The sequence below is a fragment of the Crocuta crocuta genome, unplaced genomic scaffold (genome assembly GCF_008692635.1).
Source record: "Crocuta crocuta isolate KB4526 unplaced genomic scaffold, BGI_CrCroc_1.0 scaffold36, whole genome shotgun sequence".
NCBI lineage: Eukaryota > Metazoa > Chordata > Mammalia > Carnivora > Hyaenidae > Crocuta > Crocuta crocuta.
Genome location: NW_027532203.1, coordinates 12,070,970 through 12,083,254, shown reverse-complemented (window position 1 = coordinate 12,083,254; position 12,285 = coordinate 12,070,970). Strand labels below are relative to the sequence as shown.

The 12,285-nt window shown below is 37.6% G+C and overlaps 1 non-coding gene across 1 annotated transcript; it reads left to right on the top strand.

The window, feature by feature from the left end:
* Positions 1-5,880: 5,880 nt before the first annotated feature.
* On the top strand, positions 5,881-6,006 carry LOC144242770 (small nucleolar RNA SNORA44). Its single transcript, XR_013338463.1, has one exon. It is a non-coding gene; the product is annotated as a small nucleolar RNA SNORA44 (small nucleolar RNA).
* The last annotated feature ends 6,279 nt before the right edge of the window (positions 6,007-12,285 follow it).

The following is a 12,285-nucleotide window of genomic DNA, read 5'->3' as shown; positions in this document are numbered from 1 at the left end:
GTGTGTGTGTGTGTGTGCGCGCGCGCGCGCGTGTGTGCGTGTGTGTGTGTGCGTGTGCGTGTGTGTGTGTGTTTACAGATTGGGAGAAATCATTCTCTCCTTCTCCCTCCACCCTCCCGCTTTCTCTCTGTCTCTCTCCCTTTTTGATTCCTGTACACATACACACACACACACACACACACACACACACATATATAAACTTGGATATGTTTTAGATATACCTGTCTTGAAATAACCTAAAGATGGCTTTCAGAGGGATATTCATTGTAAAGCTAACATTGTTTTTTCTTTCCAAACCTAAAATGATTTGTCACTTTGTTGCTGGTGACTCATTTGATTTCATCACTGGGGAAATTAATTTAATGGCTGTTTACAATTTTGCATGACATTGTCTTTGTGTCCTATGGTTCTAGAAAGCACTTTGGCAGCACACTCACTGGATTGATCTTTCATACATTTTGAGTAGCAGATTCTACTACCGTTTGATGATTATGAATAACAAAACCAAGAAGAATTATTTAACACAGCTTTGTAGTACTTTCCTATTTATCCCTGAAGGATACAGCCTTACAAATAGTCAACAAGCCCAAATACTGAAGTGAGATTTAGAAAGCATGAAAATGTCTTTGTATGCACAACACATGTGTTGTATCTTTTTGAACCTTACATAGATTATACTTGAGCATCATCACCCATATAATTTTCCAATTCAGGGTTGGATATTTTACGCCCCAACTTCTCTGTAAGAATGTGCTTCCTATTTAAAGGTCAAATGCAAAATTGTTCATATTGGTAGCTGCCCTTACAAGCTCAGAATTGTATTTCCTGTAATGGGCAGGGGAAAATATATATAGTCTTTCTATGGAAGTGCTTTGGAAGACCTCTCTAATTTTTCTTTTAAAGTAACTTTCTAATCTACCCATCACAAATAACAATAACTAAGAATTACAAGGAGTTTTAACCTGTAAAGAGAGCTTTGTCACATAGCCTATTCACTTCTCTCAATAAACTCCTCTTAGATGACAAAGCTGAAATTTAAATCTACATCTTTTTATTCTAAGCCCTATGCTCCTTGCACTGGAGTTTGTTTATTTAATTTAGTAAAGTGGATGATATGCAAGCAAGAAAGATAAGAGCCTAAATACCAGAATATTCTACTCAAAACTGAAATATTCAGGGTATTAAACCTTAATCTGTAGAAATTTTAAAAGCCTATCATTTGAAGCAACAGTTTTCCATTTCTTTGAGACTTAACTGTTAGTTTGTTCTAAGTCAGCTCTCTTGAAGTATGGATTATTTATCCAACCAAGTGTTCTTGGAGAAAACATCATAGGCACCATTTATCGGAATGAAGATGTTTTATGGGGCGACTAGGTCGCTCAGTCGGTTGAGCATCCGACATCAGCTCAGGTCATGATCTCACCACTTGTGAGCTTGAGCCCCTCATTGGGCTCTGTGCTGACAGCTCAGAGCCTGGAGCCTGCTTCGGACTCTGTGTCTCCCCCTCTCTCTGCCCCTCCCTTGCTCATGCTCTGTCTCTCTCTGTTTCTCAATAATAAATAAATGCTAAAAAAAAAATTTTAAGATGTTTTAGGACCACAACTTGATACATGAGACAGCATAAATGACATATTTAGAAACTCAGGAGGGGGAATTTTTTTGAGAAGAGGGTAGGCTGGGAAGGGAATTGTCTTTCTCTGAAACGGAGAAATTAATAGGAAAACCTTCTTTTCTCATATAAATATAGATGACACTATATTTGAACTGATGCTAGATCTTGTGGCAATAGAAGTAGTCTTTTTACTAAGTTTTGAGAATTATTTGCAAGGGTTGGAGTATAAAGCAGAGAAGCATAATTCCCTGATACTGCCAAATATACCTCAAAAACCAAAATTAACATTTTCATAGCAATTTAGAGCTTACAGAGAAGGTTCCTTTCTTAAACAAAATACTGTTTCATTGAATAGTGTACATTCGGAATTAGATCCACTTCCATGTATTATAATCTATGGGTTCTGAGAAAGATTCAGTGAGAGGGGAGGTGGTTCTACAGTCCAGAGCGTTTGATTCTGGCTCCTTCTTTCCTGACACTGAACACAGCTCTTGCCCCCTTCTAGTCAAACAAACTAAAAAAGGTAAATACTTTTTGGCTCTCCACTTTTGAAGGTCCCCAGTGTGTCCTGGCATTTCTACATCCTACCAATTGGTTCAGTGACCTTTTTGACGGGCTGTGTTGTTTCCTAAAGCAATATTCATCCGGTGTTAGTCAAACACACCTTGAGGAGCAGAGAGGAGGAAGCACAATGGCTCTATGTTTTCAGAAATGTCCCCTTCGTTCTCCAGCCTATGATGGAGGGGCGTGAAAATGCAGCTCTGGGAAATACTGCTTTGTCTTTCAGTTTTCAAAAGTATCAAAGACTTGTGTAAAAATGGAAAAAAAAATTTAAGCCCTGGGTTTGAGTCAGACACTGGCCATCTCAGACACAGAGAGCGATACTAGCTAAAACATTAATAAGGACTCCAAGATCTATCATAGTTCACAAGAATTACATCATCTCCTGCAACTCTGTGACCCAGAATATAACCACAAGTTAAAAAAAATAACATTTTGGTGAACTAGAATAAACAACCTGGAAAATTTTTCAGTGAGCTTTGTCTTACAATCCAATCTTCTTCCAACAATGTTTTCTTAAATTTTCAAAGCTAAGATTTTCATATAATTCAAGTTGGAATGAAATGAAGGGATCGTTTTTGCTCTGGTAGCTTCTCACCATCCTTAATCTTCTATTCCCTAAATTAAATTCTAATAAAGCTTGTTCAAAATGCTTATTTTAATAAATCCCCAGGCTAAAGGAATCAAAATAGCATTAGAAGTGCTTATACTTCCTAGCCCTCTTCTCAGGATATAGATAGGGCTGCCAATGACATGATCAGCAAGATGGAAGGCCTGATAAAATTATGGGCGCAATACACCCCCCCAGTTCTTCAAATTCACCACTCTTATTAACAACACATTAAATGGGAGGAAAGAGGAGAGCAACACAGGAATACCAACTTTACCCCAGAGTTATTGTCTGCTTCTGCAGGAAAGTAATTCAAGAGATTAATTCATAACTGAGATGAAAAACTTAATGATTTTTTTCTCCCTCTTGTACCCCTTACTATCATTTGCTGTCCAAAAGACCTTTTATAAGGTTTATGTCCAGTTGCCAGATTTTAAGCTGTATTCTTATAGTTGGAAATTAAATTGCAAAACAACATTCCCCCCGTCACCCCTGCAAATGCTTGAAATTTGTTCTTACAAAATGATATCCTTTTAAATATATTTTCCTCCAATGTGACTGGTTGCAAGTAATTTCTCTGTTGAGAAAAGCCACATATCAGTTCCTTTCCTTGCCTTTGGAAATTTCTTTGCTAATACAGATGCTCAAAATGACCTTGGTGTCAAGTAGTACCTGCTGGCTCATGAAAATTACCTTTGACCTGGATCTCAGGAAGAGGGAGATGCAATGAGCTTGAATTTATTTCAAAGGTACCAATACACATTCTAGAAACTTGAGCAAATGTGTATGTGGAAGATCTAAAGGAGCCACTAAATGTGGTCCAAGTTCAAACATAACATTCATCTTATACTATCATGCTCTCTGGCTTTTTATTTTTTCTTTTTTAATATAAACCAAAGTTTAATTCCTGTGCAAATTAAATGTAAATACTTTTGATGACTAAAATTTCTCAACCAAACACATTTTGAAATATGAAGTCAGGAAGAAATAGGAATCTTCACAAATGTTGATGTGATTAGGTTATTATTTTTAGTTCCCAGGTCCCCAGAATGAGAATGCTTCTACCTTGCTGACCAGAGCTATTGCTTGAATCAATCACACTTTTTATACAAAGGTGTAAAAGTTGCAAATAATATTCCTCAAAGAATTCACAGTGGAGCTGGGGAGATGAGTCTAACAGGCATGAAATGATTAGGGGATACTGAGTCAATATAATTAAGTGTACTCAGAAGACAACTTTATAGGGAATGAGAAAAATGGAAGACAAAGTATCAAAGTCTTCATGGAGGTGAAAGAAATACTACACATAGAAAGATTATTAAGATTTGAATCAGTAGAAGGGCAAGGAAAAGGGGAGATGAGAAACCTTTTGCTGAGGTTACTACCCAAGGCTCTAATTTTTAAGTTATATTTTATTGATTCTAAGAAAATAAAGACCTTAAATTCCTAAGATCTTATTTTACATTTCAATGTCTCAGAAACTAGGATGCAAATTCCATTCATTGACATGCCATAGTCTAATTGTCATTGATTTTCTACCAAGAAGGTACCATAATGGTCCTTAGTGGTTTTTCCTTGGGCTGATGATACCTTATATTCAAAGATACGGAAAACATATAAACATCCTATAACCTAAATCACAGAAGCAGTGAAGATTGGACAATCTTTTGAATAACACTGTAAGGCTACCTGATCCTTGTTTGTGATTTACTTTTCTTTGATTCCACTACATTCAAACCTGATTCCAGCATCTACAAGGAGCAAAAATGTGCTACTTACCAGCTTATTGCCTCTCAGTTCCAAATCCACCCTTGATTGCCTACTGTGATACTGAAACATTTATCCCCTTCCAGCTGGCACAATTCTAATCTTTGTCAATAGAAGACATGTGAGGGGCCTTGGAGAAGGAAGGTATTCTCCTTCTGGTTCTGGTGTGTTAATTTTTCCTACACCTGCTTCAGTGGGCTGGTAGTCAGGATGCCCAGTGAAACTCACTCCTAATGAGTCTCCTGCAGGTAACGACCTGCAAGAGAACAATTTACAGGTCCCTCAGCTGGCTCTTCTAAGGTGAGGTCTGCGACATACCCAGCTGGTCTCATAGTATCTTCCTGGTGACAGAATCCTGATGAGGGTTTCCCAGTATATTCAATACCATCCTCCTCTCCTGGGAGGCTTCCTGGTGAATATCATTGACAGCTCAGCAGACAGTTTCCTTCTTTGGGATTAAAATGGGTCCCATACACCAGTAGGGAAAACCTGAGAGCCTTCTCAGTTTGCTTTCCCATTTGGGGCTGGGATTGGGGTTGGGGGATAAGGAATAGAATAGGTTGACTGGGAAAAGCAGGAAGTTAATGAACAGATATATGTGCATGATTGTCAAGGTGTTTCTAATTATCTCAAACCTCCTAGAAAGCCCTTCTTGCCTAACTTCTTTGCTCAGGGATGAACCTCATTATCAAAGCAGTCATTGTCTTTTAATGCTGATCCTAGACACAAGCCATACTGATGCATTTAGATACAACATAAAAGATCCTTCCACCACTAGCAAGCTTTTTTTGTCCAAGAAACATCCAGATGTTTAAAAAAACAGGTATTTAACACTGGAGAAATAAAAATAGTTGTTTGACAGTTGATTTAATGTTTCTTTTTTTATCCAGATGTTTTAGTATCTCATACACACTTTCTAACTATTTTGGAGCAATATTTCTTTGCACAGCTTGGCATTTTGAAGGTTGTATTGTTTTAACATTGAAAAGGAATATAAATAAGAGAGTAAGAAATGAAATGATTTTTGTTTCTAACTGCAAAATATATTGAACAGATTCATGGCTTTAAAGAGAAAGAAAGGATTAGCACAGGTAAATGCCTATCATTTTCCTTTATATTTAGACTAACTTTCCCTTGTATTTGCAGATTAGATTGTAAGATATTTGAACTTCTGCTGAAGGACGTTATAAGGCATTCTAAAGTATATTACTTTCATAAGAGTCCTTTCCTTAGCTATAACTTTAAAATTAGTATACAAATTAAGTTTCTTAAAATTTGAAAGCTCTCCCTGAACATGAAAACTCTTTAATCTTAAAAATAATGTTCTATTCAGCATGGTTCCATGTTGCCAGTTGTGGCCATGGGATCCCCAACTGCATGTGAGAGCAACCTGAAGGGACTTGGACGTCACAGGTGAGCATAATACCTACAGCTGTCATTCACCTTCCCTATAGCAACTCAGAACCTGGGCTGGATGCCACCTACCTCAGTGCAGGTGTTTCCATAAACTTCCATGTAGATGGGTGTATTGAATCGACTTTTTGGTTTAGAGAAAACAAAAACAAAAACAAAAATAAACAAAAATAAAACAATAAAATAAAATTCTATTTTGCTCACATTATCTTACTTCAAATAGATAGTTGACTTACTCATGAATTACCTTGTTTCTCTCTGACCCACTTTTTTTTTTCATTTCCTGAATTTTTTTTAAGTGGAATGTGTGTCAGGATATCATCTCTGGGCCTTCTATAGCCTTATTCTCTTTTATTTCCCTATATTTCTTGAAGTCCAATATCATGTCTGGGCCTTCCATATCCTTATTCTCTTTTCTTTATACTTCTTGAAATTAAAGATAGAAGAACTCAAAGAAAGGCATATGTGAGTTTGAGGAAAATACCTGTTTATATTGAACAAGAAGAAGACTTCATTCAGATACTCTAAGGATAAACTCATGATGGTTATTTTATCCATTCTGGAGGAGCCAGTATCAGTCCAGAGCCAAGAACAGGAGCAGAAGTTTCTCACTCTGGTTTTATTGTGTTCAGTATGTGCTGAATGAGCTAAAGAGGGAAATACAGGCTAGTCTTTCCCAGCTAGAGGTCATCGGTAAGATGAGTCAAAATCCAGAAATTCATTTTATACACACATACCACTCTATGCACATAATCACAAGATATTCACATTTATAATTCCATTTAGACCTGTACTATATCATCAATCCTGCCAACACTGTGAAGACATCCCAATCCTCTAAAAAAGCATATGAGGACATCCCATCTTTTTCCACTACTTTCTCTAACAAGAATGATGCTGGTGATTCTCTGAATGTTAGATATGCAAAGGCTACACCCTACCATCTGCTGCACTTGTTAATGAATGTGTTGCCATCACAGAGCATAACAATGGTAAAGAACCTTCAAAAATACCTATTTCTTCCATGAAAGCTGGAAAATTTAAGATAAATGGGAGTGGATGATTTTCTCAAGGTCTCTCCAGGAAGTTAGTGGCAGAGCAAGAAGCAGAATGTCTGTAGTTCATGGCTTTCTTGTAGCACAAAGTACCATGGCTAACTAGCTTTTAGTTGAAACTGAAAATATGCTCTATCTTCCTTAAGTAATGTTAATATTATCCAAGGATTTTCTCCTACCTTACTACGATCTTTCTCAAAAAATATTATTTTGTCAAACTATTCAGATTCAGACTTAGATTTCCTTACCACCAATAAGGAAATGAGGAGGTGTGCTAATATTTGTCAGTTGATGAGGAGGAAAGATGAAATGTGGTCAATGACTTCTGATGATAAAAAAATATACGAGCAAGTTTGAGATTATAGATGCAGTTTCTGGAAAGTCCCAGGACATCGCCTCTGAACCAGCTTGTCTATTGAAGTAAAATCCCACTATTAATGGCTCCTTTGAGATATTTAGTTCATACCAAAATCAGAATACTTTCTTATGGGCAGAGAGATTCACAGGAATCAGGAGGGTCATAAGGCAGCACTATGTGCTACAACTCTGTGCCCTTGAGCAACTGAGAAAGGATATATACTATTTGTACACAAAAATAGCTAAAATAAGGCAGAATAGGGTCATGTCCTAAGTGCACTGCACTTACAGATGACTTTAGGGAGGCCTCTTCCCACCCGCCAATCCTCACTTCCCACTCTCCCCAACACACACACACACACACACACAATCCCACTATCTCATTTAATATTCACAATAACAAATACATCTTTTTACATGTATTAATGTTAAAGAGACTGACCAATATAACAAATTGAATATACCCGTGAAGCAAGTAGGATACTTCAGAATTCTTCACTGATACCCAATTCATTACCAGGGACTTAATAATTTTAAAGAGCATTTGTTGGCATGTCCAAATTTCCGTTACGGACTCTTCTTTAGTTCATCCTTTTAGTCTAGGTCAGGATGTGTCAAATGTTAGTACACATAAGAATTACTTGTTATAAACTTTAAATTCATTATAAATATAAAACTATGTATACCATACCTTACAGAAAAATTTAAGATTTTCAAGGGCAATCTGACCACATGCAATTTTGCCTTACACCTTAGACTTTGAAAGCTCTGCTCCAGGTAAAATGCATCTCCTCACCTGTGCAGGTGAAGTAAGATCTGGAAATGTGAAGCCATGACACAGATGCCTTACTATCCAGGTAGAGGTGTTCACATTTTGTCTGTAAATTTGGGGCAATCACAAAGATTGTTGAGCAAGCAAGTGAGGTGGCAAAATGCATTTTAAAATTAATCTGGTGACTTTGAAAGAGATACATTGGACGGGTGAAGTTGGGGGCTAGGCTGGAAGAAGGGTAACCAGTGTGCAGATCATTTCAATGGTCTGGGTGTGAGGTACAGAGGCCCTAAATGGAGATGGGTGTAGAAATGTAAAGGAAGTAAGAAGCATTGCAAAGGAAGATCCTGATATCTGATTAGATATGAATGGAAATACCAATAATGTAGCATAGTTATTAAAAGCAAAGACTTTTCTATTTTACAGATCAGGTTCAAATTCCACTTCCCACCACCATCTATATGTGATCACAAACATATTTAAATTTCCTGTGATGATTCATTTTACAGATCCACTTCACTGGGCCATGGGGTGTCCAGACATCTGGGTTGCCTGTGAGAGTGCCCCTGGATGAGATGAATACTTGAATCTGTAGATTCAGAAAAGCCATTGTTCTCCTTAAGGTTGTTGTGCCTCATCCAATCAATTAAAAGCCTGAATAGAATAAAATAGCTAGGAAAGAGTGAACTCTTCCTGATTGACTGCCTTGACCTGGAAGATTGTTTTTTCTGGTCTTCAGATTTGACCTATAACATCAGCTCTTCATAGGTCTTGAACCTGCGAGTTTTCAGACGAGAAGTACACATCAGCTCTCCCGGGTCTCCAGATTGCCAACTGAAGGTATTGGGACTTCTCAGCCTCCATAATCACGTGAGCCAGTTCCTTATAACAAATATATTACATACATATATAATATGTATATATTATATACCAATAAATGACTGGTTCTGTTTCTCTAAAGAATCTTGGCTAATACACTTGCTAAGCTTCATTTTCTTTATATGTACAATGGACTCAATAAATTTACCCATAGTGCTAATATGAAGATTAAAATGAAGGAAAGTAGGGTTGCGTGGCATTAAAAAAAAAAAACAAAAAAAAACATTGATGGTGAAAACAGAGCTTTTGAAAAATTAAGCTTATTTAACTGATGTAGAGTTACTTTAATATGTAGGTTACTTTCTTTCTTTCTTTTTTGAGAGAGAGAGAGAGAAAGAGAAGGAATGCATATGCGGAGGGGAGGGGCAGAGAGAGTGGGAGAGAGAAATCTTAAGCAGGCTCCAAGCACAGAGCCAGACCGATGCAGGGCTTGATCTCGCAACCTTGAGATCAATGACCTGAGCTGAAATCAACAGTCAGACACTTAACTGAATGAACCACCCAACAACTTGGTAAATAACTCCTAAGAGTATGTGGGGTCTAGGGGAGACAAGAGAGATCCAGATGTGTGACAAACATTTCCATGAACCCATGAATGTGCCCTGAACTGTGCTTCAGGTTACTAAAGTCTTCAAAATAATTGCAGAAGGAAAGGAGGAAATAGCTTGTGATTAAGTAGTTGCACTACAAAACTAATCATAGGTGAATCCTGAAGCTGCTAGAAGGATGTACCACAACCTGAGAGTGACCTCAGTTCAATGGAGTAGCTGAGGTGTCACACCCATCTTCAGGTCCCTTCTCATGGATAGACTTGATATTGAAACACAAACTCATTTCCAACCATCCCTTTATGCTCACTGAAACCTCCTTCTCCCCACTGCAAAGCTCCAGCTTGAGAGACCGCTCTGTGAAATTCCCTTGTGAAAAGTAAATAACTGTCTTGCTGTTTCCTTCAGTTGCTGTTGAGAGAAACATGATGAACTGCCTCAGAGCTTCCTTTCCCTTGGGATTCCCCATTCTCTGCAGCCATCTCCTCTCTGTTTTTGCTCTATAATGATACTGGAGGCTTCTACTAATATCCCCAGGTTCTTCACAAGGGACCCTCCACTATTCTTACATGTCCAAAATATATCCAGAGAGTCTTCTCATGCTCTCTCCCAAAGACTTGGCTGAATGGCAGATCCGGGCTCCCTCCACAGGGATATGCACCCTATTCACCCTATTCCCTCACCACCGTGCCTCCTTCTCTCCCCATCTCACTTTATCAAGTCAAGGGTGAGGAAAAGCACTGCTCTCATTAGTGTGATTTCTTCCCTGCCCTGGTACCACACACACATATCACAAATTTTCTGAATTGATTCCTTTAGGGCTTTGATTTTGATCCTCCAAACCAAGCTTTTAAAAATTACAAAGCCTTCTTAAAATACCCAACCTGTACAAATCAGACACCTCAGCACTCAAAGCTATTTCATCAGCCTTAAAATACTAAAGTTGAGCATTTTCTTCCTTCTCACATTTCGTATTTTCCATAATAAAATTCTGCTGAGGATGGTGGCTCCCCCTGCTACTTAGAAGTATGGATAAAACAAAGAGTAGGAAAACCACGTAGTTTAATATCAGAATATCATTCTGCCACAGATAAAACACCTATGATGTTTATTTTCAGGGTCCCCCTACCCCCACCTCTTTCTTATTTGTCCTACTTGACCCTAATCTTCCTTCACAAGTGCCGTGTAACTTCATGATCTTGCCTTCTAGCAAACACTTCTTCAGAGCAAGATTCTCCTCCCTCAGTTGACCTTAAAGTGCAAGCCACCGAAAAGGCTAGAGCACTAATCCTTCCGAAGTGATTTGCATTTTAATAGTAATCAAACACTTGAGCTATAAATAAAACCCAAATCTGCAGTAATGGAATTTTCAGTATCAGTTAGCCCATGAATAAACATATTTTAGACCCAAGAGTCTTCTCAAGATTCTAAAGTTATACAAATAGGCAATTGTTTCTCCACGAGACATTCCAACTCAATGTTAGGAGAAGCCTTGCCCCTCCCAGATAGTTTATTATTTCAAGTCCTGATTTTAAGTGACATATAAGAAAAACAGAAGTTACACATAGCACATTCAAACAGGAAATAAAGTATGATAAATAATGCTAAACGGAACTAATTATTCTTTCAGAAATTAAAGTATACTTTGAATCCCATGGTGTTACAGTGAAGAGAAGGGACCACAGAGAACCTGCCACAGTGTCAGCTTTATCTAAAGGAGCTTTATTTTTAAAATTTTTTTTAAATGTTTTATTTATTTCTGAGAGAGAGAGAGAGAGAGAGAGAGAGAGAGAGCGCGCGTTAGCAGGGGAGGGTGAGAGAGAGAGAGAGATACAGAATCTAAAACAGGCTCCAGGATCTGAGCTGGCTGTCAGCACAGAGCCCAACACAGGGCTTGAACCCACGAACCCACGAACCCATGAACTATGAGATCATGACCTGAGCCACAGTCGGACAGTTAACCGACTGAGCCACCCAGGTGCCCCCTAAAGGCTGCTTTAAAACCACCATTAAAGTATGCAGGCATTTCATGGTTGGAAAAAATTTCAAAAAGCTACAAAAGACTGTAATATAATATGATATAATATAATATAATATAATATAATTAATATAATAAATATAATATAACAACATAACATAACATAACATAATATAATATAATATAATATAATAAATACCATGTTGTTAAATTGGAGAAATGGTGTGAAATCAATACAATGAAGGTCAAATAAGAAAGAATACAGAACACAGCAAAGATACAAAATAAGCAATCATATGGAACAGTTTTGCTAAGTCACAGTCACAGAAATAATGACTCGCTCAGACTGCAATGAGTGAAGAGCAGTCTAGAATGTTGCCTTTCTCCCACCCTTAAAAGGCAAATGCTTTTGATAAGTAGTATAAATGGAAATATGACAGTTCCACATAGATAATGATGTTTTCGGGTATTATATACAGTTTCCAAAACCATATCCAAGAGAAATTAAAAGGACTCTAAGCGTGAAAGGCATTCGGGATAAAGAGAACAAAAATTTTTTTTAAGTATTAAAACTGAAAATCTCTGAAGCAAGAAAGTTTAACAAGAGTTTTTGAGTTTCTGCCTGTGGGAATAGTGACTAATGACGGATAGAACTCTTTCTTTTTTTAATGTTTTATTTATTTCTGAGAGAGAGAGAGAGAGAGAGAGAGACAGCGTGAGCAGGGGGGGAGGC